This window comes from Embiotoca jacksoni, unplaced genomic scaffold, assembly GCF_022577435.1.
Source record: "Embiotoca jacksoni isolate LCO1_2020_lvr unplaced genomic scaffold, fEmbJac1.0.p SCAF_7, whole genome shotgun sequence".
NCBI classification, from domain to species: domain Eukaryota; kingdom Metazoa; phylum Chordata; class Actinopteri; family Embiotocidae; genus Embiotoca; species Embiotoca jacksoni.
Window position 1 is genome coordinate 9,629,117 of NW_027185425.1, and position 27,480 is coordinate 9,656,596.

The window sequence follows — 27,480 nt, forward strand, 5'->3', positions numbered from 1 at the left end:
TGATCCTGTAGTGAGAGGGGTTAAGACTAGATTGGAGTTACCCAGATTTCAAATCTGAAATCCTGCAGTGTGAATTAGGAACAGCGAAGCAATTCTGAGCAGAAACCTGCAATAGCCAGAGAGAACGAAATGACCAGGTTTTCTGAAGTGACTGAAGTGATTTTTCAACGATTTGAGTTTCTTTTGCACAAGGCAGTAAATTTTGCACTTTTCTGAATTTCAGTTCATGCATTACAACGCATCATGCCAACAAAAGCATTTCAAAAGTGAGCCAGTTGAAGGGACTTCTAGTTAATCGAGGCATGAGTCCAGAAATATCTTTTATCAGCATATTTTCAAGTATTACTCCATGATTGTGTTTTGTATCTGTGTGCATGTGAAAACAGTTGCTTTTGGCAGTGGAGACTTTCCTCCCCATGTCAGTCAGCTGACTATCACTCACTGCCTCCAAGCAAATTCTCTCTGAGATCCAGAGCTCTCTGCCTCAAATGCCTGCCATGACCTTATGGCCTTTTGAGAAAAGTCAAAGGTTTAATGTGCCATCGAATCCAAAGGAGGCATGGTGTCAAGCATTATAATATTAAACATAGGTCTAAACGTAGCATACATACTGTGTATTCTTAATATTGTTGAGCTGTTGCATCATACCCTTTGTGGTTCAGTCAGAAACTTTTATATTCTCTTGTTTGTGTCTCACAGCGTATGTACTTTGTTGTACTACACTGCTGAGACAGTATTTTCTGTGCATAGGATAAATAGATTTATCTTATTTTATGCAGTGGTGGCATTTACGTACTAACATCTATAAAGTTGTTTTTCCAGAGTATAAAATACCCGACAAGTCCTGCATTCAAAAGGTAACTGACCAGTACAATAGCACTATAGCATAAATGCTACTTCTATGATTTTTTTTTTCTACTTCTAGTCTGTGACATTGCACCACATTTTAAAAAGGGATCATACATCTTGTAAAATCTTCATCGGCACCAGTTAACTATAATCGTCAAGAGTATGGAGTGGCTTAAAAGATAAAATATTAAATGTAGGTAGTAAAAGTAAAGTACAGTACCATTATCCCAAAACTATGCTCATGAGCACTACTTGATCTTATGGTGTTGGGGTTTGCAGCTGAAATGTTCCGCTATTGCTGCTTTACTCGAGGGAGGTTTTGTTAAAAGAAACACTTGTGTATTACAGAATATATAGATTAAATAGAAATTAAAACCATGATAAGCAGTAACTCTTAATTGGAACACAGGTTCCTTATAGTACATTTGCTAAAAGCAGCACAGAACAGCCTACAGTGAATATATCCAAACGCACTTGAACTAATAATAGCATATGCTGTTTATTCAATGCCCTGGTACTGTCAATGAACTTCCCTTGTATTCCGTGTCTGTTTACTCTGCTCCGAGCACTCATATTTTTGCATGAGTAGCTTACAAACTGCTCCATTTTTGAACTTCTCTCTCTCTCTCTCTCTCTCTCTCTCGCTGAAGGTGGGGGCAGAGAGCTATCAGCTGCGCGCTGCAGACATCATTACTAGGGGAGACGCTCTCCACCGTCAGCGCCGGAGCAGAGCAGGGGAGCCCTGGCAACAAGGAGCGACACAAACTCCCAACAGCCCGCAACAAACCCCCACAGTAAGTCGCGCAAAACTATTTATTAAAGAGCTGCCGGCTGTCATTGCTTTCACCATGTCACTTTTCTCTTTTGGAGCTGGGTAGATAAAAAAAAAAAAAAAAAAAAATGGCTGGAAGAACTGGGAAGGGTGGCGCTGACGCTCTGGTTTACTTCAAAGCCTTTGGAAAATGTTTACTTCGCACTCTGACCTATATGGAAGTGACCGAAGAGTAGCGGGGCGCACGGGTTTCGGGTGTGTGTACTTGTCATTTCGGAAGGCAAATGCAAAGTGGCGTTTAAGTGGGACCGAAACACAGCGGAGGTTTGGCGGGGATTCTGACCGAGCGGGGAGCGCGTCCGCCGGGCGAGTTGGTGTCGAGAAGGCGCTGTACTTCCAGTAACTGCGCCACTCGACCTCGGCTCAAACATTTGCTCTTTGCAGACTATTTTCCATCGCTAAACACTGCCATACATGGCTGAATGACGTTGCTTCGAGCCGCATACGTCTTCTTTTGAACTCTTTTCCTACTGACAAGGACTGTCAAAGGCAAGCATTATATATATATATATATATATATATATTTTTTTTTTTTTATCTACGTTTCACCATCGCGGAAGTGTTTTCTCTACACGAAAAGAGACGAAGAACAACTAACCACAGTCCACATCATTTCTCCCGTGTTTGCTAAAAACCAATTTACGTATGTTTTTGCGTCGCTTGAAGGCATTTATTGCTGCATACAGTGTGCGATTTGTTACGAGACAGTGTTTTACATTTGCCAGCTGGTTGTAAAGGACATACGGTTTGTGATTGCAGGACTACCCGTGATGTCATTCATCCTAGCTTGGACCATTATATAACGGGACTGTAGGGAAGCCTGTGATAGCGGGCTATTTTTACTCTGTTTACACCTCGGAGCAGGGTTGGCTATGCGTCCCAAGTGGTAGCCTATGCTTTCACGCACATTATGAATTTAATATGGCATCCAAATGAGACCGATGTGGATGCACAAATCGTACTGCTGAGGATGAAAAGCTGCACTTTTCTTCACCGGCAGAGCGTGTTTACACTTTTAAGTGTTCCCCTTTTTTTTTTTTTTTTTCTGATGGTGTCTGTGCAATTTAATAGAAAAGAAAAAAAAAAAAAAAAAAGAAAAAAAAAAGATCAGCCAGCTTTACTTGCTGGTTATTTCTCATGTTTGCAGCAAGTCCTCTTTAGCAATGAATGACTAGTCATCGTGAAGAGGGCTTTTACTACACATATCTCAGCAAACACTCACAGCATATAATAGTAATATATATGACATATAAAACATTATACGGTATATGTTTACTACTCCAGTAAATTAAAAGTGTGAGCTCGCAACTTTGGTAGAGCAAATAATATAGAAATCTTTCACTGAATATTCTTAATATATAATACATTTGTGTCAGCTCCTCCCCTTTATCACTCTATTAAATCCATGATGCATTCTAAACACATGCAATTTTGCCAATAATATTACTGAAATTCAACTCAATATTATATTAGAGCTTCCTTATTGGCACACCCTCAGCAATATTTCAGTATAAATATACATGCACATTATTTTAGTGTGCTGGACCATCTGAATAAGGTTATACACAATAGTAGTCTTGATCTTTGTAAATCTGAGTGTCTGCCGAGGCAACATCCATTTTAAATATAATAATATGGCTCTTGTCACAACAGTTGCTAACAGATGTTTGCAGTTTAGAGTATCTAAATGCTGTGTTTTGTTTACTGCTGCTTTGGGATTCACTCATATGCAACACCGTGTGGAAGAAAACAACAGTTACAGTGTTTATAGTGAAGAATGAAGAGCCTTTATAGTCTACACAGCTCACTTATGAAACACCTCCATTGGCTGCAGTGTTGGTTTGATAGTTAGGTTTTGCACAGCTCTGTTTTTGCTGCTGTTGCAAGGGCTCTCCAGTCAATTTGAGTGTAAAAAAAAAAAAAATAGCTACCAGTTTGGAAGCTCTATTTTCTGTGAAAGATGTGAAACTTCCAAGGCTATGGGGGTGAGTTACTGATTAGTTGAATTGCTTGCTTGCTTTTGGCTCTATCCTGTAAACACATTTTGTATGGCCCAGTGAACATCACTATAACATGTTCAGCATCTTCCTCTGGTTTTCTGTAACGCAGTCAAATTCTAAATAGTAAATCCGATAAATGTTTTCTACGAGCTGAGAAAACAAAATGAGAGGAAAAAAAAAAAAGTTTATAAACTGTCATTTTGAGAGTTGTAGTGAAAAGTCTTTAAAGTTTAATGATAAACCTGGGATGCAGTATATCAACATTCAGGCTGGGATTGATTTGTCCTGTTTAATTATAGGAATGGCCTGATATATTCATAGAAGCAGCAATGCAAAAAAAATAATGCAAAAATACTCACAATATCTGGTTCTGGCTTGTGAATGAAGTAGAGCAGAGAGAATTAATTCTGATCAAAAGCATATTGAGACTATTTTGTATTTTGTTGTGCAGCCAATTCAAAGAATTTGAACTTTTATTTATTTTTTCTTTGCTATTATTTTGACTTTTTCAATTCTCAGTGTCTTACATAAAGCAGGTTACCATCTACCTTGTAACTGGTGACGTATTTATGTATAATGATGACGAAGCGGTAAATGATAAAACAAATCAAATCAATCCAAAAACATGCACCTCAGGTCAGGTTACCTGGCGCCGCGCTAGTGGCAGCCTGTTGCAGCAGCTCCCCCCTGAGAGCCCCCCTGCTGTAGCGAAGAAATTTCCCCTTGGGGATCAATAAAGTGAAATAAAATTAAAAAAAAAAAAAAAAAAAAAAAAAAATCAACAAGTGTTAATCCCTGTGTGACGCCATGAAGAAGGTATTTTAGGGCTTTCTTTTAATGAAGAAAAATGAACCCGTTCGACAATTTAACCAAATCGGTAACGGGTCATGCCAAAAGAGAACACCTGTTTAAGGAGATTCCATTTTTGAAAACAAATATATTCTGAGAAGAGCACTGCCGGAGCGTGAGCCAAAGTCAGCTGCTCTGTGAATTTAAACAAGGCAGTTATGGTGCTATGACAGCGATTGCTTTGCATATGTGAGATGAACGTAGTGGAAACGGTGCCCTCCAACATTTTCAAAAGGAATTTCAGGGTTGGGGTGGAGAAAAAGTTAAAGCATGGCCCAGATCTTTCAGGACTGTGTTTGGAAACTTACAGCAAGATGTCTTACGGCTGGCGAGTACATGACCGAGATGGAGACTGAAGATAGACAGGTTTTTACAAGGAACATAAACAGAGGGTCTTGTGGGGATTTAGCTAGGAAGGTAAGGATTAAGCAGGTGCTGAGTGTACAGATATGTGTCATGTGTCATGATGAAATGTAGAAATATGTAGTTATTCATGGTGTACCAAGGAGTGAGCAGGAAAAAAGACACTGCATATTTATGGAACAGTGGACGGAGTAGTTGTAGTTTAAATGAGTTTCGGATTAAAGCAGTAACAATTTTTATCTGGTCCATCAGAGGAGCAGGTTCAGTTTTTTTCAGATTTCTTTGAGCTGAGGCTTTGCCTTATTTATGAGGGCAAGCTTGAAGCAAGAGACCAAATTGTAGTGCTCTATTGTGTGGTTGTGCCACTGCGAATCAGTTCTTCACACACACACACACCTACAGTAACACACACACACACACACACACACACACACACACACACACCTACAGTAACACACACACACTCACACACTCTTTACCACTGCCACTATAGCCTTTGATTCCAGCCGCCACTCACTTCCAAATGGTAATGGGAGGCAATTAGAACCCAATGTGTCCTAATCACAAGCCATTTAACTGAGCTTGGCTCATTTGACAGAGCCATATGTGTGCACACGGACCCACACAGTCACAAGGACATGAATACACACATCTGCTGGATCATGCTAGAGTGTCTTCTTTGTCTTTGGAATTTGCTGCCTGTGTAAGGGAAAAGAGGGAAACAGTGAGCGAGCGAGCGAGCGTGTGTGTGTGTGTGTGTGTGTGTGTGTGTGTGTGTGTGTGTGTGTGTGTGTGTGGAGAGAGAGAGAGAGAGAGATTTCCAGGTAATGATTGGATGGAGATTTCAAGGCTGAATGAATAAGTGACAGAAATGGCTCTATACTCTGCGAATACAGGCAGAATGAACGATGGGTGGGAGGGTCAAATGGATCGACCAAGGCGCCAAACAGGTCTTTGTGTATTTGTATAGAAATGAGCCGTAACAACATTTGCTTACAGAAATACTTTGACAAGTTAAACACTGCAGGCAGAAGTGTAGTGCACAGAAGCTCCCACCTCTCTAAGTATGAAATAACATTTACACAAATACTCTGAGATGTACACTGTGTGTGTGTGTGTGTGTGTGTGTGTGTGTGTGTGTGTGTGTGTGTGTGTGTGTGTGTGTGTGTGTGTGTGTGTGAGTCAACACAATCATACTTGTCTCGTAAGCTTTGTGATGGCTCGCATTGCTTCCTCCCATCAGGTGAGTACAGTAGTTTGGTATTGGGACAGAACAACAGAGAGAGGTGGTGGTAACCAGACAGAAGAATAGACCAAAAGTATTTAAATTATACCGTATCAGCTAATCATATGTTGACAACACGACCATTGTAAGACACTATCAGCTCTTATGTGCAGCCAAAGTTTTCTTCATGTTCCCTTTTATTTGCCACGACAGCCCTGACTCATGTACTTGTAGTGTCAACATGCCGTAACCAACAACAGACACTTGTTATGCTAATGTAAACACGCATACAACAAATATTGAATTGCTCTCACTCGTCCTTCAGAGATGACAACATTTAGTCACATACCAAGAAAGAACACACTTCAGACAAATGAATGGTTAAAGGGTGCATGTTTCAGCAAGCCACCATAGTTAAGGATATTGATTAGACGCTGCTCTCCTGTTGCTTTACTGCTGGCCTCTCTGTCTGATCTGTGTTTGATGTTTGATGTGGGATAATGACGATCATGTCAACTCATCTCTGCTGCGGTCACACCGGACTGCTGTCACAAGTTATAATCCCTGGTTGTCTCCTTTTATACCAGAAGCCACTCGTTTTGCTCTACAGTGAGAAAGGAAGCAGTGTTGTTTGGAAACGGAGACGAAAAGCGGCAATAACGTTGGAAGTTCGGTATCGAAGGAGGCGAGTTGAAAAAAAAGGATGACAAAAAAAGCCGACGGAGAGTGCCGTGAGTGGGACAAAAGAAGAGCGTGTGAGAAAACTGATTTCAAACAAAACAACAAAAAAAAGTAAATAGCTGTGGGTGGGGATGGGGGCAGATCAAGAGATTGAGCTGTCTCGTTGAGCCATGCAGTGTGCTCAGACCTTTTCAGCGTTTCCTTTCATCCTCCTCTATTCATGAGTGCACCGAGTACACATGCATGCACACAAGAGAAAGGACACACTCACACACAGCGTAGTGCCTTTAAAGGGGATCAATGAGCGTTTTTTTGCATTTTATGTGAAAGAACATTCCACTGTGTGTAATCGTGTGTTTTTATTGCTTAGTCTGTTGTCTGTAGGAATGCGATGGCCGGCACTCCAATCTGCAATTCATATATCGGGAGTGAAAACATTTCATAGAGGGGTCAAGGAGGCCGCTTTTTCGGGATTTTATGAATCACTGAACTTGACAAATGCAGTAGTTGAAGTCCAAATTGACATTCAGAAGGGATCACTGTTCTGTATACGACTGTGAACCACTTGTTGATCATTATGTGTCGGCATTAGAGTGCATGTATAAATTTGCCGTCTATCCATCTCGTGCTTACCGTCTTCATTTTGAAGCGGCAATCTAATCAATACCAATCTTCTGAATGACCGAGATACTCCCGGTGTCTGAATGAGAGGCAGAGAGGGAAAGATGAATAGAGGGAGAGGGGACTGAAGCCATCCTACAAACTTGTGTTACACTGTCGGGTCGATAAAGCTGCTACATGGCTCAATAACCATGTGAAAAAGGGAAGCTGGCTCTGGGACTTAGTTCAGCTGTGTGTTGGCTTTGGCTTTGTAATGGCTGCCAGTGTAGCTGACATGATAGACAGTTGTCTATATGCCAGGCAAGTTGCTGTAAAAGGCTGAACTGGACTGAACTCCGGGGCGTATAGGGTCTAAATGATGACAGAGTGCTATTGTAGGCAAATGACAAGCACTTAGGCTACAAATTTGAATTCCTGCTTCAATTTGAATCAAAGCGATTCATCAAATCAGTAAGATCTTCTGCGCTGTTGCGCAGGATCACCTCTGTGCCGGCCTGCGCTATACATCAAATCTAATACTTCATGTGGGTCATCATGAAATAGTTAATTCAGCATGCTCCTCCTGTGATCTCGCCGCTTTGATTCATATTTGATCGTGTTCCAAGCAAAGCCTGGCTTAGAGGGAAGGGTTTTAGGCACTGGCCTTTTGAGGGCCAAGATAAATGAGGGAGAACCTAACTGATAACAGTTCACTCCATAGGAAATACAAATATGGTTTGAGTTATTTTGTCTATGTTTAATTGCATTATATAGTGCATAACAGAGCAGGGTCTCTGAGCTCTTTCAACTGTGGATTGCTCAATGACAAAGCCACATTACTGTAAGGGGGACTGGAATCTGGTTTAGTTGCTTAAATTTTTGACTTTCTCGGTCCTTGCTATAAATAATATTCCAAAAACATTTTTTTTTTCTCATGTGCATTTCTGCCTCTGTAGTTCTCTTCAATCTTCCACATCTCCATGCCTTCTTGTAACTGGGTTTTACATATTATTTCTCTCTTCTCTTCTCTTCTCTTCTCTTCTCTTCTCTTCTCTTCTCTTCTCTTCTCTTCTCTTCTCTTCTCTTCTCTTCTCTTCTCTTCTCTTCTCTTCTCTCATCTCTTCTCTCATCTCCTTATAAGAGGCAGTAGAGGATTACAGAAGGGAGTTGACACTGACTGGCAGGCAGACAGCTCCTGCAGACTCTTCTCTTTCCCATAGAGCTTCAGGTTTGGGACGGGGATAAGCTGACAACCTGGGACACAGTCAGATAGATGGTGATAAGGGAGCGAGATGAAAGGAAAATGCTTGGAATTGGGGTCATGTACCTATAGTGGAGCACAAATGTAATGATTTCTATTATTTGAACAGAAACAGTAACATTACATTCACAGGTATTGTTTGTGTAAGGATTATGATAGAAGTAATGGATTTTAATGCAGTTTGACTTAATATAGTGAGCTACTGTAAATACATAAGTCAAAATAGCTATTAGTTGTGCTAGAAGGCCGACTTACAGTCTTGATCTATAATTGGTTACATTTCAGTATTAGATATTCCATATTAGCATCAGTCCAAACACCTCTTTACTACTCATCCTATTTAGCCTTAACAGTTGATTTTCTTTTTTATTCATACACTGTTTACATTCAAAAGTACATTTGTACTTATTTGTACTGTAACTCTGGTTTCCACAGGGTTATCTTTATCTTTTTCTCTTAAAACATGTCAAGAAATGGTGGACCAGTGTTTCCCAAAGCCGAATGTGAAACCTAAAATGTCTTGTTGTGTCCCAACCAACAGTCCACAACAAAATATGTTCAGTTTATCATGAAAGACTAAAGGAACCATCAAATATTCACATTGAGAAGCTGCAATATGATAATTGTAGCTTCGCTATCATTATTTGTGTTAATTACTTTGAGTACATTAGCTGCTTTTAATGTGTGACTTATACTTTTATTGTGTTGTTTTGATCATTTTAACCTTTAAAGAGTCTTTGAGTATCTTGAAAAGTGCTATATAAATAAAATGTATTATTATTATAAATAGATCAGAATGATAAATTGATTCAACTAGTCAATTAATCAACTAATCGTCGCAGCTCTGCTTCAAAGTTCTGTATATTCACCTACACCTATAGCACTCCTCTGGAAATGTCTAGTCTCCAGAGGATCCATGACGTGATGGTAAATAATATGCATTTCAGGTAAAAATGACTCTTTATGTACCTCTATTTTTACGAGCCTCTACCTCAGTGATTGCGAGCACAGCCCCCAGATCCTCAGCTGAAAAGTGGGTGTGTGGATATCAACAATGACTTAGGTCTGAGCCAGGAGGATATGCATTGAGCGAGAGGAATTCAATAACAGGAAAATGGCCAGTGATAGAAACAATCCCTGGAATACCAAAACCCACCCTTCACCAATGTTGTTCTTGGCAAAACTTTGCTTTCCATTACTACTGTTTACTCCTTAGGATGCTGATGTCAAGACACAGCACATGGCAATTTGGACAGGATCAGGGCGTTGCACCCGAAAACCTCTCAGTCCATTGATGTTTGGTGATGTGGCATGTGCAGTGAAGGCCCGAATTCCAGTCTGTACAGGGCTAATTGTTGTCCCCATCCTCTCTCTGACCATGCATTGGTATACGAAAACAAAGGACCTGGTTCACCATATGGTCAGGGGCATACATGGGTGAACACTGGATGACAGGTTGAGACAAGCCTGTGCAACTAAACCACAAGCAATATTTAAAACAGTGTCTGTAAGGCTGAAACTATTTCCTCTCTGACACACTGAATGCATGGCTGGATAGCTGGCTTTCTCTGTCTGTCTGTCTGTCTGTCTGTCTGTCTGTCTGTGTCGCTGTCTCTGTTTTGTCGTGGCTTGGCCATTTCACCTTTTTCACTGGATGACTGACTGGCTGGCTGGCTGGCTGGCTGGCTGGCGGTGGATCAGCCTTATCTGACTGGACATTTGGCTGGATGCTTGGCTGCAGGCTAGCTAGCCAACAAGCACTCTGGACACATGTCTGACTGACTGACTCGCTGGCTGCCTGACTGACTCACTATTATTTCTGGCGCTTCAGTTAGCTATGTAGTAAGCTCATGACATTGGAACAGGGACATTTGGCTTTGACAGTCAGGGAGGTGTGCTAAAACACTGCTCTGGAGATCAAACCTCGTAAGCCAGGATATTCCTTGCCTGCCTATGATCCCCAGGAGTCCATCACCAATTACAGTATCAGGACCTCTTTGGAGAGAGTATCTTTATTTATTTTCTTTCACCAACCTAGACTACAATCTTTGATCATATAGTTTCACAAAGTTACTCCAGTTTCAACCAGCCCTCTAAACTAAGTGGATTTTACAGATTATAAACTGCGGAGAGGCGACTTAATTGGAGCTATAAATTACACCGACATGTTCTAAGATGGTGACATCACTCCTGCCTCGACTGTGGTGACAAAAGCACATATCTTAAGAATTCACTATTGTGCATGGCTCTGCACTGATACAATAAAATCAATTCTGCCTCTTTTACTCTACATGTTTTATAATTGTCAGAGAGTCTCTTTCTTTAAGTCATTTCACACTGTTATTGATTTGATTGGACACAGTTATTTGAGGATAAACTGACCCTTGTCTCAAAAGGGACATATACAAATAATTTATAATCCAATTTCACGTATTGTATTGGCTTGAAAAAAAAAAATCTCTTGTGGGAACCTGTGTTCAGGAACATAACAACAGTGCAAGTCATGCATACGTGTTTAAAGCATGTGTACGTGTCTGCACCTGTTTACGGCTGTACGTTTATGTGTGTTACGTTTGCATTTCATCTATTAGTGTGTGAGTAAGTGCGTGCGTTTTCGTGTATGCTGCAGCTGAGCCTTGTGCGTTTGCGTGTGTGCTAATCAGCGAATGACTGTGCTGCAGGGGTAGGTGATGATCTCTGGGAAACAGATAAATGAGGTTAATGTGAGGTTTCACTGTGGCCAGGCCAGGTCCGGTTCTCTGACACTGCCATTTACTATCAACTGCAACAGTGCACACACTAATACCTGCCCCGGACATGTACTTTGCTTAGAGTAGTGCATAAGAGAACCACCCCTGCACTTATGCTATCTCATGAGAGGTGTTTCCATGCAATATCACACCTATTAGCAGGCTCGCATGTGACTCATTATATATTCATACAGACATATTAATAGCAGATATTTTCAGGAACATGCAGCACACACTTGATGCAGCTGTGCTTTTGCTAGTGGACACACCCATCTGACAGGGGCTTACCCAGAGGAAATACATGTGGTAAGAGAAGAAAGTAGAGCTAATGGGAAATTACTTGTCATCCCCGGATCAAAATAACTCTGTTTTCTGTACATTCCAGCACCTTAGTTGTCCTTAGAGGAACTTTTTTTTAACTTCCCAGATGTCATATGTCGGTAAGCCATAGTTAGAGTAGGTAGTTTTGGAATTATCATTATCATTTGACAAGTAGGTATGCTATGATGGTGACCTGAGAATCCGACAGTTACAGAAGATAATGTCAAACATACTGCATGCAGTATGTCTGTTGTTTGATGGTCTGACGGTTTACTAACAAAAGCCGGATGCTTCACCTTGTAGTTGGTAGATGGATCCCTTTGTAATATACAATTTCTTCTTCATGTTGCAGCATTAAAACAGATAAAACAACTTTTGTTTTATCTGTTTTAATGCTGCATTTACTCCACTGTATGATCGGTAATGTGTTCGGAAACAATATTTCCAACAGCACTTTAAGACATGCTGCGCTGAAGCAGATACTGAATGGCTTCCTACTACGCCTGCCTGCCAGATGAGTAGAATTAACCACTAACCTAAAAAAAAAAAATAAGAAGCTGCGGAACTCCCCACGTCCCATCAAATCTCTCGCATCCAATTAGCCTCAAAATCCGGCAACAGACAATTTTGAGTGAAAAGATGTCCCCCTGCCCCCCCTCTCTCAGCCCGGTGCTTTGGATTTTGAGGCGAGCGCCCAGTCAGCTTGGCTTAATGCTACATGACGTGCCATTAGCTCTGGTAGCTATTTGCCCCCACACCACCTCCAGTCGGGCAGCCTGAGATGGATAGCTGAGTGCATTTGCAACATGACAGGACACGCTACCTAACTGTTGCTGAAAGGGTGGGGGTGAGAGCAGAGCGGTAGTGTACACCTTTTAGGAGGCATTTCGTAGATAGCATTTATTTGGTGAAGAATGGATTTCTGCAGATAATGAAGAGATAATGTTCTGCTTTTCAAGGTAAAAGACTGCAGATGAGTTTTCTACCAGAGACGAGACGGCGGTGATAATTGGTACCAGACAAGATCAGATAAAAGTTAATGGATTTATTATTAACTTGCTGTGTACTTGCTTATATTTGACAGGACACCTGCAGTATACTAAGATTAAACAAAATTACAAATTAAAATACCAGAGCAGGTGAATGTGAAAAAAAACAAAACATGTTAATGATAACATATCGGTCTTGGCTGTCCCACATTGATTGTTCATTGCAAGCTCTGTTGGTAATTTGGAGGCCGTTACTTTGATTGTCCATTTATCTTGATTAGTTCTAAGCAAGGTGAAGAAAAAAAGGTGACAGCTCAATTTTGAGGTGATTTGGTTTATACATGCATACCATCTGAGATATTAAGTTATATAGTTCATGGTACCTAATGTGGATGCACGAGGCTGATTTGTTGAACTGTCTCACTTCGTAGATATGAGACAATGCATGAAGAGGGTATGCAAGGTTTCCTGGGCTTCTGAAAGAAAATCCGGCAGCAACAGGGATGCACACACTGCTGACATGAATTGCGTGACGTTTGCCCTTGAACAGAGTGACCCTGAAGCATGTGAGGGCCACTGTGATCCGCTGTGATACTGAACACGAGCTCACATCTGCAGATACCCTCCTCGTGGATTAACTGCAGCGTAAAATGACTGCCACGATGGACCGGTTTGAACTTTTCAGTGCTGATCATCTTTTTTTTTTTTTTTTTTTTTTCTATTAATGAGATGTTAAAGAACTATGCTGTCATTGAGCGTGAGGTTTTTAGAGCTAAAGTAGAGTTACAGCCAGATTCTCCTTCCCATAAGCAAGACAAGTGATGAGGAATATGTTGACAAGTTCATAAAAGCGCTAGAGCATAGCATATGTTGTTATTGTACACGAGCACAAGGCGGGTGTTTGTTTTGGAGGTGGGCTGTGCATTTAAGACTTGAGGAGGCATTGGTCACTAAGGTTGCAAAGTATGAGTCAGCTGATACTATCTGACCGCTTGGTTATTAGTGCTGACCGCTTGTGTTTACATTTGGTTGTCGTGGTAATGTCAATATATTGATTTAAAGAAAAATACAGATGTCAGGTACACATAAGAAAGAGGCTCTAGTACTTGTAAAATAGTCTAGTGTCAGTTATCAGAGAAGGCTCCTTAGCCTTTACACTTGATGTATTAGAAACATGCCGAAATAGAAACATTTGTGTCTAATATTGTTCGGGATGTGTGCTTGTTTGTAAAGTACAGACATTAACGCGCATATTGAATGTGTGTGTGCTTGAATGTGCGTTTGAACATGTTTGACTTCCGATCTGCTGACGTGCAACAAATCAAGGCTTTATCTGCTTGACCCACAGGCTATCTGTATTCCTCTTGGAAGCGGATCTTTTGCGGTGTTGCATCTACATTTTCTGTTTATCTGGTGATGATGTTGAAACAGAGGCTCCCATTTTCAGCAGAGTGATCAATCTAAAACTGGACACCAAACACAAGTTCAAAGATTCATGTTGCAAAAGTGTTCTTTCAGTCCCCAAATCCCAACAGAGAAGCTCAAGTCCCCTCTCCCAGCCTATGATGTTATTTTCAGAAAACTTGCACAAGGCTGCTAAGAAGCTGCTGGATTTGCAGGTTTCTATTTGAACTTTTTGCAAAGGTTTTTCTCTGTCATAAGTGTGTTTGCCAAGAGCAACACATGATTAGAGTCCACCAATATTCATACTACTCAGTCTGCTCTGCTCCAGCTTTGAGAGAAGAGATTTGTAGGGTTTATATTGTTGTTGTTTGCTTGTAATCTTTTAAAACTGAGGCACAGTTTCATAATGCCTCGTAAAAGTAGTAAGCTTGTGTCCTGTACTCATTTATATGATTTCCTGTTTGTAAGCCTCACAAGACGGAAAACAAATGCTTCCACCAGATACGACTAAGGTCAGGTCGTCTAGTTTTCCGCAGAACAAATGATGCAAGGTGAGTTTACAGTCAGTCAGAGATTTGTAACCTACACTAGTGTAAGCACAGCTCATATCAGCTGCCTCGAACTGGAAAGTATATGTTTTGGACACATAATGAAGCTGTGAGCTGTTTTTCTCCATAAGAGAGAGAAAGCATAAATATAAAAACAACAAAAGTTTTCCATGATTTCCCAGGTGGCTGACATGGAATTTATCATTTGGAAAATCGTGCAAATTTTAATCCAGTCTAAGTACCACAATGTATTTTGGGGCCTTCTTGTAGGTTCACGTAACTGAACGTAACGGACGTCATTTCAACCTTGTCCCCCATATCACGGTAACATGACTCATGACAGATTTCCAGGCTGATTCTCAACATTTGCGCACGACTCAGTACGAGCTGGACCAACCTAAGATATTTCTGTGTCTGACAATCTTTGAAGAAACATCTGAGATTTAATTAAGGATTGTAAATTTGGTTTTGGGCACAGCAAAAAGGCTGATAAAGTTAATTGAAATGCTTTGTTCCAAAATTTATTTCATTTAGTTTAATTACTGATATTTAGTTGACCAGTGATTGTCACATAAAAATGTGTAACACACCACTTTAAAGCAAATTGTATTTACCTAAAGTCAAATATGGAAATAGATCCTGCACCGAATAGTTTGGTAATTAATAGTATTACAATGAGGTCATCTTTTGCCACTTGCCTCTGTCACTGTCAGACCCAAGTAAAACATCTGATCTGCCTGAGCTGATAATATGTTTGCTGTTCCGAGTACTGCAAAAGCAAACTGGCATCTGAATTCCCAGAAAGCTATTTTTGGTACTTACAAAATTTGCAGATGTTTTTTCTATTTTCTGTGAAAAGTTCAGAGGTCACAAATAAAATGTCCACATGATCCATTAGCAGTGGAGATAAAAAGTTTATGTCAGGTCTTGTGCATAATGTAATAGTGATGAAAGTGCTACTGCAAATTGTTTTGAATCATGTCAGACTATGCTTTTTTCAAATATCTCAACCAGTAGCATTTTGCAATTACTGTATGTATTAAAAGCAAGGCAAGCAGTATGACCACTGATTTCACTTTAATGATGCCTTTCAATTCCCCTGGATATTTTTTTAATCCTTTAAATTGATCCTTTAATTTGCACTCTGCTCAAAAGCTGCGTGTAAGCTGTTCTTAAAATATGCAAACCAGATTCAATTCACAGCTATTTTACATTAAAACGCTGACATATCACATAAAATCCACATGGATGAGACATGAGGGTATCTTTGAGCACTTGTGGAGCTAAACGCCTAATATTTGGGGTCTTCAGAATGCGTTTATGAAATAATTATGTCCATTCTGTTTAATGCAGGGCACCAGGAAAACAGCATTTCAGGGGGAAGAACAATTGAAGGGTGGGGTTGGTTTAAAAAGAAAAAAAAAAAAGAAGAAGAAAAGTCATCTTTTGTCTGGCCAGTGCCAATAAGTGGTTTGTTTTTATACTCCCCTTTCCCCTGCTGCTTCATCGGGGGAATCACTCAATTATTGAACCAATGCTAGGCGGGCAGTAGAAGTGTGCTTGTCCTGCAAGTGTGCATGTATTCATGCACACTTGCAGGACACAGAATCGTGTGTGTGTGTGTGTGTGTGTGTGTGTGTGTGTGTGTGTGTGTGTGTGTGTGTGTGTGTGTGTGTGTGTGTTGAGGTGGGCTGAAAGGAGCTGCAGTAATTTCACAGAGTAAGAACTGAGCGCCTGCCCCACTTTCAGTCTTTTAATCATGTATAGACACTCGGGGCACTACTGTGTGTGTGTGTGTGTGTGTTTGTGTGTGACTGTGACTGTGACTGTGTGTGTTAAGCAGAGTGTGAGAGAAGGGTTTTGGTACAGTATGTGTCAAAAGAGAAAGCACTTAGAACTCCCTGACCTGAGACTACACTGTGTGTGTGTGTGTGTGTGTGTGTGTTTGTGTGTGTTTGTAGGCACCATTTTTTTTTTTTCAACATAAAAAGGCAGGATCTGTCACTACAGAATCACTGTCCTCATTTCAACTTTTGGGCTGCAGCTGGCTTCGTTGCCAGTGATTTCTTGACTGGGCCGAGTGGAGCTGAAATTTATTTTTTTGAGATTTTGATGCAAATACAGAGAAAATACTGTAAGAGCTAAATACAATATTTACAGAATTTGCATGATTGGTAAGAATGTCTAGAAATAATCGAGCTAATAATTAATAAAACAGATATGTGAGAGAAAGGTCCTAAAATTCAACACTTTTACGTTTTCCAAATGGCCTGCTCTACGTGTAACTACGATCTCTGTTTGACAGGGGTGAGTGTGTGTTTGAGTGAGTGCGCATTTCATTTGTTGGCCCCTCCAACAATGAAATCTCAGTATGACCTTGTAGCAGTTTGTAGCCCCACGGTGCCCATCCCTGTGACTAACGCCCAGTCTAACAAGCTGCCACAAGCAAGTGCACTATTGTACTTTGACAAGAACACAATATACAACTCCATGTAGCTGGGCAGCAAGCTTCTACACGCCTCCCCAGTGTGTGAAGTATAGTCTGCTGTACATGAACATAAAACCAGGAAGCAGAAGTGTATAAAATATTCAACATGAGATATTTTTATTTAAAGGTGATACAGAGTCTCAGTGGTTACCGTATCGTCTCAAGGTGGCAGTCATCTTTAAAAATAGAGCAGTATTTAGTCTTAACACCCTGGAAGTATTTGAGCCATGGGTTCCCTTGCCATAACTGTATGCACACTCAAAGAGGAGTTAGGACAAGCGGGGTAATGCCTTCCAAGATGCAGCTTATTTGCAAGTATACACTTTTAACCAAGCATTTGTCCATTGGCTTCCTTGTAGGTACGAGTTAGGCAGCCAAAAAAAAGCCTACTGAAAAGAAAACATTCTATTTTGATATGTATCGACTTGATTTAACCACTGAAATTATTACTCATCCTATACTATTTCATTGTAATAGTATTTTGGGGGTTTTCTCCTGGATCATTTGGGTGTATATCTGCAGGGAGACGAGATGTCACACTAGACATGTTTGAGCCTGGCCCCCGGAGCCATGACAGCAGTGCTCTACATCTCCAGCCTGTCAAGCATTGACAGTGTAGCTCACTATGGAATGTTAACAGCCAGGCTGGGTGTGGCCTCACTGTGGTAGCGACTCTGACCCTGTGACCATGGTTATATAACTGATTGCCTGTGTTTTGCGTGCGTGCGTGAGTGAGTGGGAATAACTTTTTATGACGCGTCATGTGGCTGACGTGACTTGACGATGTCGTAACCCAAAGTCACAAAAGAATGAACTATGCTGACTTGAAGTGCAACATTATTCTCGGAGTTAAATTGAGCTCCACAATTCAACTCCTGAGGGAGTGACTCGTCATTTTCCTTGAACCTGTTTTTTTGGTGATTCCTAAGATACAAATGAGCATCCGCTGTATGTCAAATTCATACTCGAGGTCGACCCATACGATTTTTGAGTTATTGGTGAATTGCGAACCTACTTTCAAGGTGCGTCCCGCCCACTGCATCGGAGTGTGTCATGGCGTTAGATCATCTGAATACAAGGCTGATGTTTCTACAAAAGATAGGCACATCATGCATGCAAACTTCGACTGATGTCAGAAGCTTCTTTAATACGACTTCAATTACGTATGAAGAAATAAAGAGTGCCCTTGCATTTTTTTCCCCCCAAATATAAGCTGGAATTACAAATCGGCACCATGTGTAACCTCTCGGTTTGTGAAATGCCATTTTTAAGACTTGCGTCTGGCATGTTTGACGTCCTTATCTCCGTTTGTTTTAGCAAAAACTGACCATTTATAGACGAACTGGATAGGAGCGAGTGGTGGATCTGAGATCTGAGAACCCGAGGGCACTACGCCTGCCCACCTTTTGCGCCCTGAAGCTGCATCCATTGTGATGTTGAGTCGATGCTACATACCCAGAAAGCTTCTGTGGCGATAGCCATTTGTTTTTAACTGTAGGAACCGTGATCTGAAAAGTTAAATCTTAAAAGAACAACTGCAGTATAATTTCCCTCGTATTCAGTCATTCATGCTGATTTTACCAGATTTTGAATACATACAATTTTATAATAGTTTGTAATTGCTAGTTCATCCAGTTTCTAAAAAAAAGAATCCACTATTGGTCACAAGGGTCATAATGTACTAACGCACATAAACACAAATGCACATATACATTATAAATATACACACACTGAGCACTAGCAGTCAAGGTTAAACAAAGATAACTGGACCTTATTTGGGTTAAGGGCAGTGCAGCATGTTGGAAGTGAGCCATGACCTGATACACACACACACACACACACACACACACACACACACACACACACACACACACACACACACACACACACACACACACACACACACACACACACACACACACACACACACACACACACACACACACTTTATATTACACACACCTGTCGGTGTTGGCGTCTGCTCAGTCCTTTTTCTTGTAGTCTCTCTGTTCTTTTGTCCTCTCTGTCTTGGTCATTTCGAGGGACAGCTGGTGGGGCAGTGTCAGAACCTGTACTGTGTGTGTGTGTGTGTGTGTGTGTGTGTGTGTGTGTGTGTGTGTGTGTGTGTGTGTGTGTCTGTGAATCCTTATGTGTGTGGTTATGCATATCAGGGGAGTTAGGAGGGGAGTATCTGCAGTGTCCTGGCCAAGTATATGGGCATCAGTGTGTGTGTGTGTTTAGTGTGTGTTTAGTGTGTGCATGCGAGCACCTGTGCTGCCAGCAGGAACCTGCCACAGCCGTGGTGCTTCCTGACGTATACTGGTGACTTCCTAAGGTCGTGCTGTGAACCCCATAATAACTATTATCCTCTTAAAGTTGACTCACTCACCTGAGTGTCCATAGAAAAATGTTACAGTATTTGGTGCATGACAGATTAACACAAATATGTGCACTTAAGCACTTTTTTTTTTAAACTGACAGTCATAGATAAAGTAAACATGTCAAACAGGTTTTTTTCATGAAAAAAAGAAATGTTGTTTTTCAGCCACAAAGCTTCCCCAACTAGCTTACGGTTACTATAAGTGAGTGTCCGCTCAATGTCAGCCCAGCCCTGAGGGCTGGCCTTGAACACACTCCTCTGGTGTGCATTCCAGGTCGTCTGTGCAATCAAAGCGTTCTTAAAGCACGGTTCAGGTTTTTTGCTCGTTTGTTAAATTGACTGACTTTTCAGGATAATTCTTTTCCCACCATTCAAAAACAACTTAAAATCAGTCGGCATACAAAATTATTGCAAATGAGAAGACGGCAATAGTTAAACGAAAAGATTGAAGGTGCTGCCAACAGGCCTTTATAATCAGATATTTGCATTTTCCCCTTCAAAGTTAATCTTTTAGCCAATAGCTGTTCTTGTGTTCAGCTGCGTTTGACCCAGTTTCTATCAATTGCCATTCAAACAAGCAAACATGCAAATGAAGTGTATTTTGGTGTAGTTTTGCATGAGGGTCCTGTGGCATATGGCAAGCTTCTGATATGCGTGTTTGAGTTGGATGCATCGTAGCGCCATCTCGACCTCCCAATAAATTGGATTGGACTTTTTTTGTTTTTGCTTATTGTCCTTTTTTTTAATGTTTAATTTGACCATAACATTTTAGTGATAACAATTTTGAGATACCCACTTTGCTCATCCGAAAATGCTTTGACGTGGATTCACCTTGATTTTCACGTTGCTTTTACTTTTCTGGAAGATGCCGCGTCAATATTTGCTCCGATTGCTGAATACGTTCTGTCCTCAATCAGTGAACTTTAACTTTGGCTTATATAAGCAATTAAACCATCAAAAAGAAACGGCTCCCTCGCTGCAGTTAAAAGCATGACGGACAAGAAAAAGAGCAGAGGTTGACTCGTCACTCAGCGCACTCTGACAGGAATGAAAAGTGTGGGGGTGAGCGAGACTAAAGGTTTGTGTCAAGGAGTTGAATGAGGTCTCACGAAACCTGCTCTTACAGCAACAGCTTGTATCCCCACACTCTGATACTGTGGTAGGACGTACGTAATCCGGCTATTATACCTGCCGTCTGCCTCACTGCCAGATTACTGCTGGAGAGCAGGCCTGTCCCATCCAGACTGTTACTATCCTCGCGCACATATTATATTAAAATACAGCTTCATACCTAATTTGAATTGGTTAGTTGATTTAGATATTTGCCTCTTTCCTTCATTGTGATTGGAACTTGGTGCCCATGTAGTTTATGCTGGGAGTGCTGGGACCAAAGTTTGTTTAAGTGAAGGAGAGATGATTTACGCTGTGTAAAGATTCCATCGAGTGCTCTACAGTTTTCCAGAATGTGCGTGTGTGTGTGTGTGTGTGTGTGTGTGTGTGTGTGTGTGTGTGTGTGTGTGTGTGTGTGTGTGTGTGTGTGTAAGAATAGAGAAAGGATCAAAGACAGCAGATTATTACTATGCATGCGTGGGTTGCACATACTGCATGTCCTTTGAATGTTTGGAAAAATGTAAGTGTAAGAATGCAGTGTGTGTGTGTGTGTGTGTGTGTGCGCGCGCGCGCATGTGTAAACCTTTTGAAGATGGGTTTCTGTGTATGTGTTCCCTGCAGGCCCCCCTCCCAGCATATTCCCCTTATCCTGGTGTTGGGATCTCAGGGAGGCGATCAAAGCTGGGCTCGCTGCGGCTCTCGCGTCTCCAGGCCCTCTGCACTAACGCGGCTCGACTGAGGAATGCTGAGTAATTCCCTCAGGTGGCAGCTTGTGCCTTGATGTTCAACATTAGTGAACTCTGTCAGTCTCACTTGCGCACGTTTGCTCCTCTCACGCGTAAATGTTTACAGGTAAACACACCACTGTACACGCAGTATGCGCCACGTACAGAAGAGTCATGGGCGAATTCCTCTAGCTGTCTCTTGAGTTTGTTCTCTTTCACTTTTCACTCATTTATTTCTGTTTCACATACTTTTGTTATATATAGCACACAGTGTGTGGTGTGTGTGTGTGTGTGTGTGTGTGTGTGTGTGTGTGTGTGTGATCTGTATTCTATTCCCCCCTCCCTCGCATCTCTGTCATGTGTCATTGTGATGTTGTTATGTTGTGATGTGCTGCCATGGAGAATAATAGTGTCTGACGAAAGAAAGGGAGTATAGGAAAGAGGAAGATATTTAAGAGAGAAGGATGTTGGATTTGATCAAACCTCAGGAAGTCATTTGACATTACCAACAGTGATAAATGAAAATGCACCGCTGTAGCGTTTTCTCACTCCAGAAATCTTTCAGCAGAAGCCTTTTCTGTAATGACAAACACAACCTTAATAGTTGACCTTCTCACAAATGCCTTTGTGAATATAAGGATCTCTTGGCATTAAACGACTGTTACTATTTCATCAGGAGATGCTCGATTAATGTCCCCGCCTGTGAAGCCTGAAGTGCCTTTTTGCCTAAACCTCTGCAACATTTTCCCTCGACAGCAGTGTCCTGATGTTGTTTCAATACTTTGTGTGTGCGCGCTGACTGAATACATTCAGGTGTGTTTTCATCTTCCGTTTATCTCTTTCCATTCGTCGATCATATCTAAGTAGTGAACACAGTGTTGAAGCAATACTGACCTTTTCAACTTCGACGCCATCTGTGCCAGCTAAGTTGCTCGGCAGCCTGTTGGATTGTGGATGTATGTGTACTGTATGAGTGATAGTGGAGATGTGTGTTTATCTGCAGGAAAAAGCGCGATCATCAGATACACAGAAGCACATTTGGGCTGCATTTAAGAGTGTTGAACTTTGACCTGCAGTGGTAGTGCTGCAGGCCTGTGAGTGAGTTGCATAATCAAGAGTTTCGTTCAGTATTTCATTGTACCTACGGGTCTCCTTGTCTCTCTTTGCACTTCTATTCTCAATTTCAATTTATTGAGCTTTGCTTGCATAATAGTTCACACATTCTATTGCCAAAGCAAATGCCTGTTATCACTTTAGCCTGTAAGGAAGCAGAACTTTATTTTACTCCTTTTAAACTTGATTTCTGATGTTTTGCAGATACCTGCGTTGAATGTGGGCTTTACAGTCATCTGATCCTCTTTAAACATTTTATTAGTAGTATTAGTTTTAGGACTAGTTACCTTAATGCTGCACAGAGGAGATACACTGTATAAGTTCATTACTTTTGTAGGTCCCCAGTCATTTGGGTCATAATTAAACCTCTTATATGCGAGGGAGAAGGCAGACAGATGCAGACGGGGTTGTGTTCAACTCGCCAGCCCATTGCTGGCCAGTGAACCCATACAAAGCCTGCAGTGCAATCCAAGAACATTGCAAGGCTGCATTTTCCTCAGTCTTTGGAAGCCTCCCCTTATGACGCATTTAAAACCAGAAAAACAGCTTGTTTGTAGCAAATGTGTCTTTTGCATATTAGCCAGGTAATAGTCGGTTTCGGGAGAATTCCCTTCTGAGGCCAGCTGCCTTCTGGTGCATTACTTTTATTCCAGGCTTTATTAACTTTTTTTTTTTTCATCTGCAAAGATACAAATGAAGTACAAAGGGAGGACATGCTTACCCAGCCAAACATAGCCACAGGGGAGCAAAGAGTGGCCCGCTCGCCTCCTGAGACCGATTTAATAAATGTAATCGCATAAATATATAAAAGCAGAAAGCGAAGAATGTGTGAAAAAAGAAAGTACAATTGATGACAGAAATATTGAGGTACAACTTTGGTGCGAGAAGCAGTGATGAAACATCATATAAAGTTTGTCTAAATACCTCAGAGAGTCGGGTTTCTTGTGTCCACTCTCTGTCTAGTGGCAGTGTGGATGATGTCAGTGACAGAAGCATTAGCTGGACAAGCTAGGTCAGAGTGTAATCCTGCAACAGATATTGCTCTGCTCCTCATTACACAAAAACACACACACACACACACACACACACACACACACACACGCGCACACACACGCGCACAGACTTGTACTTCTATCTTCGTGAGGACAGTCACTGTTACGATGCATTCCCTCGTCCTTTACCCCAGATTTAACCATCCTAACTAAATCACAACTGACCTCCATCTTTACCCCAACCCTCACCCACACCTAACTTGTACCTTTTAACCAAACTCTAACCCTAAAATAGATCTTTGAACATCCTTCCCAAAGTGAGGACCTGACAAAATGTCTTCGCTTTCCAAACAATGTCCTCACTTCTAAGGCCAAATGCTTAAATCTGTCCCCACAAAGAAGTACACAACCTACAAGTACACACACGCACGCATGAACGCACACACCCACACGCACGGGCACACAAACCTGCATGCTCTACCTATGGTGCTGTGCTCCCTGCTAACAGGTGTGCTTGCTGTGTCTCTAAGTGTGTGTGAGAGAGGGACAGCAGGTAGGTGACCAATAGGAAAGTGGGTTGAAGGGGTGCAGTGCGCGCACACGCTCACACTCACACTCGCACGCATACACTCGTGCTGCCAGTATTATTGGGTGCCTTTTGCAACAGACAGGGAACTGAATCCTAAGCTGCTGAATCAGAGGAAAAACTTGTGTGTGCGTGTGTGTGTGTGTGTGTGTGTGTGTGTGTGTGTGTGTGTGTGTGTGTGTGTTTATGTTTATGTTTATGTTTACAAAACTGTGTGTACATTTTCCACAATGTTTAGACCACAGCTTTCCTTGCAACAGATAGACAAAGTGAGTACAGGTGCTCTGAACCATATTGATTTGACCCCTCCAATCGATAACAGATAGATGTAGATTAATAGGAGGAGACAGGTTAAAAGAGGATTTAAAGACCCGCATACAGCTGGGAAAAAAAGAAAGAAAGAAAGAAAGAAAGAAAGAAAGAAAGAAAGAAAGAAAGAAAGAAAGAGAAAAAGAAAGAAAGATGTGATGTCATGTAAAACGTCTGATTTGTATGTTTTCTTTCTTTTAAAGTATTTTCTGGCATTGTTGAACGTTCTGGTTGAAGCCAGGTCAACGCGTTGGGAGAGAATGGCTAACATTTTAGACTACATCTCGTATTCACACACAACGTTAAGAACCTGTTTTTGGTCTTTGTTACAAACATTTCACACTTCAGATACAGTTTCACGGATGGTTCAGGGTCAGGTATGTTTACTATGCTAATTAGGCTGTTTGTCTACTTCTATATTCTAGACACTACACTACAGACACTACAGTAAAATGTTAAGCCTTAGTGTAAATAGAAACTCAATACTTATTCCAGTATCGAAAACTATAAAGTACAGAAAGATGGAATTGAATGTCCGATCATATTTAAAATCTTGTTTACGGACTCATTTACTCTTCAGATAGTTTTTAATCTAAATCTTTGACTTGTGAATATTTAACAGGAGAAATGGCAAGTACAGCTGCAATCCGGTATCGTGTCAAAGCATGTAATACACCCGTCAGTCCACCAGAGGGTACTGTGTCAGTGTCCCGTTTTGCCTCACCTAGGTGTGAAAAGTAAGGTGCCCGGTTTAGCCACCAAAAACCATGTGGTTGGGTTTTAGAGAAAACTTCTTGGTTCATGTCAGCAAAGGAATTCTGTCCAAAAATTCACAAAGCTTTTTCACTGACTGAAACGTTGGTCTCCTCGGTCAAAGTCCGAAGTTTGAGCCATCCAACCAACCTCAACCTACCTTTTTGCTTGGACTTAAACACTTATGTACTTCGTCAATGACATCTGTGACACGGCCTTCGTCGCAAGACTTCTCTCACATGACCTCCTTAACTGACCCTCATCGTACGTGTGTGGAGCCTTTACCCCGAAGCAAAGAAAACACTGACACGGTACCCTAATCTGTATTGACGGGTGCTTTGGCGGGATACGGGGCTGACGGCTGATGTCCAAACTTAAATTTACGTGGCATTGTGAACAGTATTGTAATGCAATGTGTGCTTGTTGAAAATGCCAAGCTGATCCAAAGCTACATCTGCTTTAACTGGTGATTTTAATTCAGAAATTAAAAAGCAAATAGCAGGACTGTCATAAGTCAGCGGTCATGAAGCAGACGATGAGCTGATCTTGTGTTTATCAAGCAGGCCGTGACAGACAACGATGCACTCTCGAAGATGCTCAAAGACTCTTCACCAACTGTACGTCAGACCATTAGTCTGTCTGCTTTGTATTATCGCTATTTTCATTTTGGACGGTATGCTTCTCTCTCTCTCTCTCTTTCTCTCCCCCCCCCCATGCACCTTTCTCTCTTCTTGTGTACACGTGACTCTACCCGCTGCATGTACTTGTGCATCCCAGGTTGTTTTACGCGTTCCGCATGCCTGCATGCTTGCGTGTGCGTATTTGTCGAAGTTTGTGTCAACTTAGTACAAACAAGAAGAAAAGTGTGCTTTCGTATCAGTGTCCCATGACCAACCGGCCTGATCTTAATGTCGCCGGGGTGAAACGTTGTCGCAAGGCTTCAACTTAACGCTCAGCCCTGCCCTGTGACCTTGGGACATGTCTTTGTCGCTGCGTCAACAGCCTCGGGGGTTACTGAAAATGAGCGGCGTGCACTAAGTGTTTTTCTATGTGCTTGTGCATAAAATAAAGTGCTACGCCGGGAAGATTAACTCGCTCTTTTTCACGAAGGACCCACAACGCGGTCATAAAGTGAGATTCACACCTGCGATATGTGATGCAATAGTATTCTGCTCGGGGCTATAGTGGAGTACCACTGGGTTAGTCGGCGATTAAGTGCTTTGCAGGGTGGGTGTAAACACAAGTTCTTTCTTTTTTTTCTTTTTTTTTTTAAAGCCTTTGATTTATAAGGCTCGAAAATAGCCACGATAGCCCTGAATGATCTATATGCAGAGTAGAAAAGGAGAAGTGCGATACGGTATTGTTTTAAACATTACAGGACACAAATATATTGTACTGCGCTAATGTGTTAATAGTGTTGAAACTCTCAGATCTTTATTAAACTACATTAAATCAGCACGTATTTACTCGCATTACGTGACCATGGCGATCAGAGGTTTAAGAGGAAAAAAAAGCACGAGCTACTTGGTGGTGTCGAATTCATGTTTTTAGAAAAATATTCAACAACTCAGTCGGGTTGTGAGAAAACCAACAAGCAATATTAGTTTTATTACCAGCTTTTCATTTCATCATAATAGCTCCCATTTTACCGAAGGCATTTGGTCAAAGTGAAACAGTCCTCACCGGATAGTGAGCCAAGTTCATGAAAGAGACCTAAATGGCTCCAAATAGCTGTGTCTTTTTGTTAAAAAAAAAAGAAAAAGAAGAGGACACAAGCCTGAAACCAGTGTCTCATGTGGGTAAACAAAGCGTGGTTGCCATGCTGATGGGGCGTCGGTGTATAAATAGCATGTTTGTTCTGAATACTCTTAAGAGAGGGAGAGAGCGCAACAGAGAAAGGGAATAGCTGGGAGAGAGTGATCGTCGGCGCACCAAGTCACAAACATTTACAAAATGCTCATGGTATAGAATTATTACAGGCTTGGACTCGAGGATGAATATTCACTCAAAAAGGACAGTGGTTGCCATTAATATGTCGCCAAAGTCAACAGGTTATCTGCATGAATTTGACCCCCGAAGACAAGTGCAGAGGTTTATTTTAGTAGCAGCACAATGCTGCGCCAAACACGACTAATTGTTACTTCGTGTTTATTTCATGTGTTACAGGTTGTTGTTTTTTCAGGTCGGTGCTGACAGAATAGTTTTGCTCTCTCTTTTTTTTTTTTTTTGGAGAAACAACCACAAAGACTAACATGGAAGTACAAGAGTTGAACTAATAGTTTTTGAAGCTGTCCTGTCACTGTGACTTTACATTTCTTCACAAGCTGCGGTTCTGCACATTTAAAACTTAAA

General features: G+C 41.4%; 1 protein-coding gene across 1 annotated transcript in view; it reads left to right on the forward strand.

Annotated features, from left to right (window-relative positions):
• The first annotated feature begins 1,529 nt into the window (after positions 1–1,529).
• atxn1a (ataxin 1a) overlaps positions 1,530–27,480 on the forward strand; it is an 89,859-nt gene continuing 63,908 nt past the window's right edge. Inside the window, exon 1 of the mRNA XM_069175703.1 lies at positions 1,530–1,643. The gene's annotated coding sequence lies outside the window, so the exon portion shown is untranslated. The remainder of the gene's footprint in view (positions 1,644–27,480) is intronic.